The sequence below is a fragment of the Prionailurus bengalensis genome, chromosome B4, assembly GCF_016509475.1.
Source record: "Prionailurus bengalensis isolate Pbe53 chromosome B4, Fcat_Pben_1.1_paternal_pri, whole genome shotgun sequence".
Taxonomy (NCBI): domain Eukaryota; kingdom Metazoa; phylum Chordata; class Mammalia; order Carnivora; family Felidae; genus Prionailurus; species Prionailurus bengalensis.
This window is the reverse complement of record NC_057358.1, coordinates 74,134,487-74,142,605: the sequence shown is the minus strand read 5'-3', so window position 1 is coordinate 74,142,605 and position 8,119 is coordinate 74,134,487. Positions and strand designations below refer to the sequence as shown.

Sequence of the window (8,119 nt, the reverse complement as noted above, 5' to 3'; positions counted from 1 at the left end):
TTCGGTTATAGGATGATTTCTGAATTTGAAATACAGTTCAAAAACACTTGACGATTTCTTTAAATGCCTCTATGATGACAGAATGAAACCTTGTCAATAAAAACTACAGAAATCCTCCTAAACTACTAAAACTGTTCCATTGGAGACAAATTAATTTCCTACGACGGTTTATCAATAATTAAGAGAAGCAAGTTTTGTTTTTGTTTTTGTTTTTGTTTTGTAGAAAGGTACATTTGATGAACTGATGATTTTACAAATTATTTTTTGGCAGACTAAGCTTCCAGTAATTTGAGTAACCCACCCTGTTTCCCTTGGTGAGTGGGGTTTCTAGGCAGTGGGTGGGGGGAACCAGTAGGGGAGGCCAGAACTGCTCTGAATTCTCTCTTCTCACTTCCTGGGTCTTGCTTCTGGTGCCTGAGTTGACTGGGGGCTTTTCCACTTCCAAGGTCTGGTCTTCTCCTGCCAGTAAATGTCTCCCTCCATGGTACCCGGACCATCACATGGATAGAATGGTGCTTCTATCACATCTCTAACACTTGATTACTCTTGTTATTTACATGTCTGTGTCCTTCAACCAGACCTTGAAGCTCTTGGGCTATGGCAATATCTCATCCGACATTTCCTTTCTGGTCCCAAACCTTGTGCCTAGCATATTGTAAGTGCTTAAAGAGTGATTATTGGGGCGCCTGGGTGGCTCAGTCGGTTAAGCGTCCGACTTCAGCTCAGGTCACAATCTCGCGGTCCGTGAGTTCGAGCCCGGCATCGGGCTCTGGGCTGATGGCTCAGAGCCTGGAGCCTACTTCTGATTCTGTGTCTCCCTCTCTCTCTGCCCCTCCCCCGTTCATGCTCTGTCTCTCTCTGTCTCAAAAATAAATAAACGTTAAAAAAAAAGTTAAAAAAAAAGAGTGATTATTGAATGAATGGATGGATGGGGGAAAGACTTTTTATTTCAATAATGTGTTAGTTCTCCAGGAGTCAATTCCTAACTCCTCGCAGCTGGATTCCATGTCCCTGTCCACCTCCTCCTCACTAAAGCAGGGCAACCCTTTTCAACTATACTTTTTTTTTTTTAATGTCTATTTATTTTTGAGAGACAGAGAGAGAGAGAGAGACAGAGTGTGAGCAAGGGAGGGGCAGAGAGAGAGGGAGACACAGATCTGAAAAGCAGTCTCCAGGCTCTGAGCCATCAGCACAGAGCCTGATGCGGGGCTTGAACTCACGGACTGCGAGATCATGACCTGAGCAGAAGTCAGACACTTAACCGACTAAGCCGCCCAGGTGCCCCCAATTATACTTTCTATAAACAAATACGGGCGCCCGGGTGGCTCAGTCAGTTAAGCATCTGACTCTTGATTTCAGCTCAGGTCATGATCGCACAGTGTGTGAGATCGAGTCCCTCCTAGAGCTCTGCACTGATGGTGTGGAACCTGCTTGGGATTCTTTCTCTCTCCCTCTCCCTCTGCCTGAACGCGCACTCTCTCTCTCTTTAAATAAATAAATAAACTTTAAAAACAAACAAAAGCAGGGCAGCCTTTCTCTCACGGGTGCCTCCCCCAACTCAGCAGCAGTGGGCCCTCAACATACGTCAGTCTAAACTGATTATTTAATGATCTGAAGCGAGCCTCCAAAGGTCAGAAGGAAATTCTCTGTGCGTGGTATTTCCAACACGACATTCCAAACTCTTTTTTTAATGTAGACATCTTGAAAGCTGACTTTTTCCCACTCATCTTATTATTTATTATCTTTTGACTGATAAGCAACCAACTTACTCAACAGCTTCTTCTGAATCTGCTTTGTGCTACAGTCCTAAGCAGTAACAACAGTTGTGAATAAAACAGATGCTCTCTTTCATAAATATTATATTCAGCAATTTCTTTTGTTCTAAATATTTTCTTACTAAAAGCAACTTTGTTAGAAATAGCTGTCCCTATATTTTCCACTCCTACTGTCTTTGTAACATGAGTGGGATTTCCCAGATTAATCTTTCATTTTTTTATGGCTGAAACGAACACACTACAAATTTTTAATTGCTTAGTTCACCCATGAATATTGGAAATAATTCATCATCATCAAATGAGATGTTGTCTCATTTCTCTCTTCACGGAAACAAACCATTAATGTTAAAAATGTTCTCTCTCTTCTCTTCTACATTTTTCATTTAATATTTGAAAAACCCTTGTAGTGTGAAAGGGGCATGATTTTGTCATAATAGATTCTAAAAAAGCTGCTGGTGTAAATCCCGAGTTGCATTTGGGTGAATCAACATGATGACTTCAGGTTTCTGTAAATATTTTCTGCAAAGGCCTTTGTATTTTCCCGAAGGCCTTTTCCATGAATCTTTCTTCAAGTTCCCATAAAGTGTTATGTATAGTTCTATAATGGCACTTCATGCACAGCCGTTATTATTTACTTGTTTCCCTCCTTTGCTAAATTGCATGGATCTTACCCACATTTGCATGCCCAGTGAGTGCCCCGCACACAGAAAGTGCACCACGGGCATCACGGCGTGAAGGAATGAATTCACAGAGACATTTTCATGTCTTTTAAAAATAATAATACCAATGTATTAAAAATAATAATACCAATAATACCGGTGATGGCCCGGGTACCATGGAAGGAGACATTTACTGGCAGGAAAGAACCAGACCTCTGCAGCTGATGTTCAGTGGCTACATTCTCTGTGCCGGGCATTAAGCTAATCTCACTGGATGCATTATTTCCTTTAATCGCTACTGCAGCTCTATCTGTGGTGCAGATATTCTTGTTATCTCCCCCTTTTACCAGGAAGGAAACTGTTGGAGATTTAGAGAGGTTAATTAGCTTTCCAAAGGTTACACAGCAACAATGACCCAGTGGGATGCGAGCCCCCATCTGATTCACTGGAGGCTCATATTTTAACATTACTCTGGACTGCAAAGGCATTTTTCAGTTACCCATAACTTGAAACTGTTTCAGAAGGCTTCCTCTACTAGCATTCTTTTTATATAGGACACGGATGGCTGCATTCCATGGGCATCTGACCAGTGGCCTCAAAACCAAAGCCAGTCGAAGGGGAAGAACCCAGAGAAAAAAGGAAAATAGGTGGCAAAATAAAAGGGTCTATTTGGGGCACGGAAGTGGAGTTTTTACCTAACCATTGTGATGTCTGTACGTATCCATCCCTAAATGCCTGGTGATTATATCCTGATGATAAATGAGAATTCTTATCTTTTTTCTAGGTATGTTATTCCAAAGATTCAGCCGAATTAAGGACAGAGAGGAGAAAAAGCAGGCAGGGAAGGTAAGTAACCATTTACACAAGAGTGTCTCAAACTCAGTGTTGTTGACATTTTAGGCTGCGTTATGGGTTGACTTGCGTCCCCTCCCCCCAAGTCATACGTCGAAGTTCTTCTAACCCTTAGTACCTCAGAAGGCAACCTTATTTAGAGATGGGGACTTTACAGAGGTTATCAAGCTAAAATTAGGTCATTAGGGCCAACCAATCTGATATGACTGGTGGCTTACAAAAAAGGGGAAATTTAAACACAGAGATGCACACGGGGAAGACAACGTGAAGAGACACAGGAAGACGGACATCTGCGAGCCCTGGAGAGAGGCCTGGAACAGATGCTTCCCTCACACCCTTAAGAGGCACTGACGCAGACTCCAGAACTGCGAGACAACACATTTTTGTTGTTCAAGGTGCTCATGCTGTGGTACTTGGTTCTTTCAGTCCCCGCAAACATGTGTCGATCGGATTCGTCTTTGTTGAGGGGCTGTCCCGTGCGTTGTAGGATGGTTAGCAACATCCCTGACCTCGACCGGCTAGATGTAGTGGCACCTCTTTCCCCCAGTTGCCACAACCCCAAATGTCCCCAAACACTACCAAATAGCCCCGTGGGGCAACCGGTCTAGACTTTCTCTGGCCTTGAGGCAGACATTGCTGTCAGACATCCGAGGCAGATCCACGGCTAATTTCACAGCCATTCTGCAGGCCCTGGTGATTTCTCATGCAGAACAATATACTTAATCTGGAACATTCAACTTCGTCTCAACAGGGACCCCTCACAAATCATGCTGTAAGACCGGAAAAGTTCTCTAATCAACTGGAGATTGAGATAAGATAGAAAAACCCTGAGTCATGCTCAGGGAAAACTCCTGAAATTTGGACAGCGTTTTGTCTGAAGACCAAGGAATCTGCAGATGTCACCGTTTTGAAAGGGTGTTAGTCTTGCCATTGTACAGGAGCAATTCAAGAAGGGAAGTGATGCTTCTGGGCTTATGTGAAAACACAGACAAGTCACTGCTTCAGCGTAAAAGCTGTGGGAGAAGGATCTGAAGAGAGAGTGGAGTATTATGTAAGTATTTTAATAAACTAGCACAAAGGCTTTGATTAAGTTGCTATTTATTTACGTGTGAGTGGCTAGTTGCAGTGAATGGAGCGGAAGAACAGAAACGAAGAGCAGCAGGCACAGCAGTGATGCGGCCAAATCCCTTTTGCAGCCTGTAATTCCAGAGGGATTCTAAGAGGTCCCATCTTCAGAGCTACCATAATTTACATTCTGTCCAGCGCCAACTCTTCTTCATGGCTATGCTGCAAGCTCCATTCAGGTGGCGAATTTTTTCCCAACAGGCCAATGCATCATTTGTAACAGAAAACGATTTCTCTTTTGCTAATAGTTAAGCTTGTTGACAAAGTCTAGGTTATAAATCTGTTAAGAGATCCTTTTAAGTAGGGACACCTACGAATTTAATTAACTCCGGGATTTACTTGATGGTACTGGTCTGTAATTGATCAGGCATTATTTATCTTTTTTCCCACCTTTTAGATGCGTGCTTCTTTCTCTTTTCACGCATGCAAATGCACACACGGGTATTTGTCTCTGTGCCTGTGTGTTTTATCATGAGTGACTAAAAAGACTGAGACATTCCGATCCCCTCTATCTATTTGACTGGCGAGTTCCCCAATACGACCCCCAGCTCATCACCCTATCACTTCTAGACGTGGTGGAGCGTAAGGGTCACAGAAGCAGGAGACAGATCACATGATTAGGTTTTGGCTCTTCTCCAACCTGGCTGTGTTTCCGAGCTCCTCCTTCTTCGTGTGGAATAGACGCACTGATCCCCATGTGCCCACCTTGTATGACCGTGAAAATCAGAGAGGGGGAGTCCAGATAAACACGGTTTGTAAACTGTCACATGCTTCCACATGGAAGATACTATTGTTGTGTTAATGTCCCAGTGAGTAGGGGGGTCACAGGCCTATGAAAGTAGAGTTGGGGAATTACAGACCCAAGTCTCCTAGGAGTCAGTCAAGCGCTGGAAGGAACTAGGGCACCTTGGAGACACGTCTCTCTGGCCCATCAGGGCTGGATTTAGCCCCCCGAAGTAGAAATTTATAACCCTCTACTCGGAAAGAGGAACTTTCCAAAGCTTTGAGATGCACAGTAGAGAAATTGTTAAGACACTGAGATACAAGGCAGGTGCCCCTAAGAGATACCTGTACACCCACGTTCACTGCAGCCTTGTTCACAATAGCCAAAAGATAAAAGTGCCCTAAGTGACCATCAACAGATGAATTGGTAAATGAGACGTGACACATACATACACTAGAATATTATTCAAAAGGAAAGGAATTCTAACACTTTCTACAGCATTGGACGAACCTCGGAGACCTTAAGCTAAGCGAACTAAACCAATCACGAAAGGACGCATGTTGTATGATTCCATGTCTCCGAGGCGTCTAGAATAGCCCAGTTCATAAAACAGAAAGTAGATGGTGGTTGCCAGGGGCCGCAGGTGGGGAGGTGTAAACAGGGAGATGTCATTTAGCAGAGATAGAGTTTTAATTTTTGCAAGCTGAAAATGTTCTGGAGATTGGTTGTACAACAGGGTGAATATACTTAACATTACTAAACTGCATACTTCAAAATGGTAAAGAGTAAATTTTGCATGACGTGTGTTTTACCACAATTTAACAGAGAAATTAAGAAAAGAAGTTAAGACACCGCTGCAAAGTCAAATAGCCAGAGTTAAAATTATTTGAACTCTACCTATGACTCAATGTCTGTAAAGCTTCGTTGCACTACAGGGAAGTGAAAAAGAAAAAAAAAAAAAACAAAAAAACCAACCAAAGGGGAGTGCAGTGACCCCACCCTCTCCTCTTCCTTTTCATTTTCAAAGTAGTGGAGTTCAGTATCTGGAGAGTTCTAGAACAGAACTCCTTTGAAAGGGGTGGGATCATAATATACCTCTTTCTTTTCCCTTTGTGTTATTGTAGATTTTCTTAGATTTCTGTAATGACGATGGATTACCTTTGTAAGTGGAGGCAGAAAGTACCGATCCTCTTCTAGAACAAACCATGGTGCACAAACCTCTGACATGCTTGAGTGATTACAACTTAACAACGTTCTGCTGGTGTTTCCTGTGTGCCACCAGGCCAACCCCCAGGAAGGATCTGGCCTCATCACATGGCTGCTCTCATTCTAAGGAAGAAAAAGAGACCCAGAGATGGTGAACGACTTTCCTCAAGCTCCAAACCAGTTGTACCAAGTCAGGGCTTGAAGTCAGCTCTTGCAACCTCCACCCAGTACCCTTTGCCCGGCTTCACTATTTCTCTGAATCTGAGGTGCTCAGTGTTATTGACGTCATGTTTACATCTAGGCCTGCCCCATTTACCCCCGGGGTTTCTCAGCTTCGATGCTATGGATAGTGGGGGCCAGATAATTCTTTGTGGAGGGGGGCTGCCCTCTGTATTGTAGAAAGCTTAGTAGCACCTTTGGCCTCTCTCCTCTCTTTGCCAGTAGCACCCTGGTCCCACTCATGTGACAATAAAAATGTCCCCAGATATTGCTGAATGTCCCTTGGGGGGCACAGTCATCCCGGGTTGGGAACGAGTGATTTACTTTTGGTGAAAATTCATATTCATTCAGCGGACTTCTCCTTTGGACCTTTGTCCTACCTGTTCATAGTTTACTAGAGTCTGAGAGGTTTATGTCCGAAAAAGAAAATCCTGCACAAACCTCTGGCCTGTTCCTTGGGCTGTTCCTGCTGTGTGGCTGCTAAAGGGATCCTGGGGGGGTCAGAGTAGGAGGCTGCATGATGGCTTTGCCACCTTTGCTGCTATCCAGTTCCAGTCTCATCCTTAGCCAAGCTTCCTTGTGTCTCACCTGCTTTTCCAAGGTCTGGGCCCTGCCCACCTGGAGGCAGCCTTTGTCCATTTCTCTCCCCGTGGTGCAGGGACCTTGTCTGGATGGCCCTGGCTTCAGGAGTAGAGGGACACCCCTTGGGTAGCCCTGCGGGGGCAGGGAGCCAGCACTGCATTCACATCAGAAAACCTGCCTGTGACTCCTAGTCATCTGATGTGTCCTATCTTGTAGGATTGTTGGGAACACAAAACGAGATGATAGATATAAAGGGCTTAGTGCCATATCTGGTCAAGCCACCCTCGTCATCACTGCCACAAAGCCACTTGACCTTTCAGGCCAACATCCTCATCTGAAAAAGGAAGGGATTGGGTTGGGTTAACTTCTAAGGTTTTCTTCAGCGTCAGCTTCCAAAGACTATTTGGTTGCTTCAACTGTAAGACGGAGCAGTTATAACTCCTTACGAGGTTGTGGCACAAATAACATACTATGGGAAACACTTTGCCAACTGTAGTCACGTCATCATGCGGTGGATTTGGCCGGTTGGGTGGAAGGACCGTGGTAAGGCGGGACGGACACCAGGTCATGGGGCTGCTGAGCCTCAGGGCCCACGCTCAGGCTGTTCAGGCCAGTGGTGAATGAACCTCATCTCCCCCCACCCCTGCCAGTCTCTCTGTGGCTCTGCATATGTGGGCAGCCTCCTGGAACCTCTAGAGCCATGGGAAGTCAAAACGAACTACCAAGATGGAAAAGAACCGAGGAAACGCTTCTCGGTCATTCCTCGACAGAGAACTCGTTTTCCCATTCTCAGAGGGCTGAGGGGGGCCAAAGTGGAGGCGATATGTTCCTGGAGGTGATGAGAGGTTGCCCAGTCAACCGGGAGAGGCCAAATTCTCAGCAAGAGAATGCAGAGATCTGAGTGAAGCAGAGAAGACGCCCAACAGCTCCGACAAATCCTTACAGAAGAATGCTGTTCCGATTGATCATATTCTGGC

At 44.8% G+C, this 8,119-nt stretch overlaps 1 long non-coding RNA gene across 1 annotated transcript; it reads left to right on the top strand.

Annotated features, from left to right (window-relative positions):
* Positions 1-1,453: 1,453 nt before the first annotated feature.
* On the top strand, positions 1,454-7,617 carry LOC122473287. Its single transcript, XR_006294638.1, has 2 exons — positions 1,454-3,280; positions 6,260-7,617. It is a non-coding gene; the product is annotated as an uncharacterized LOC122473287 (long non-coding RNA).
* Positions 7,618-8,119: the final 502 nt, after the last annotated feature.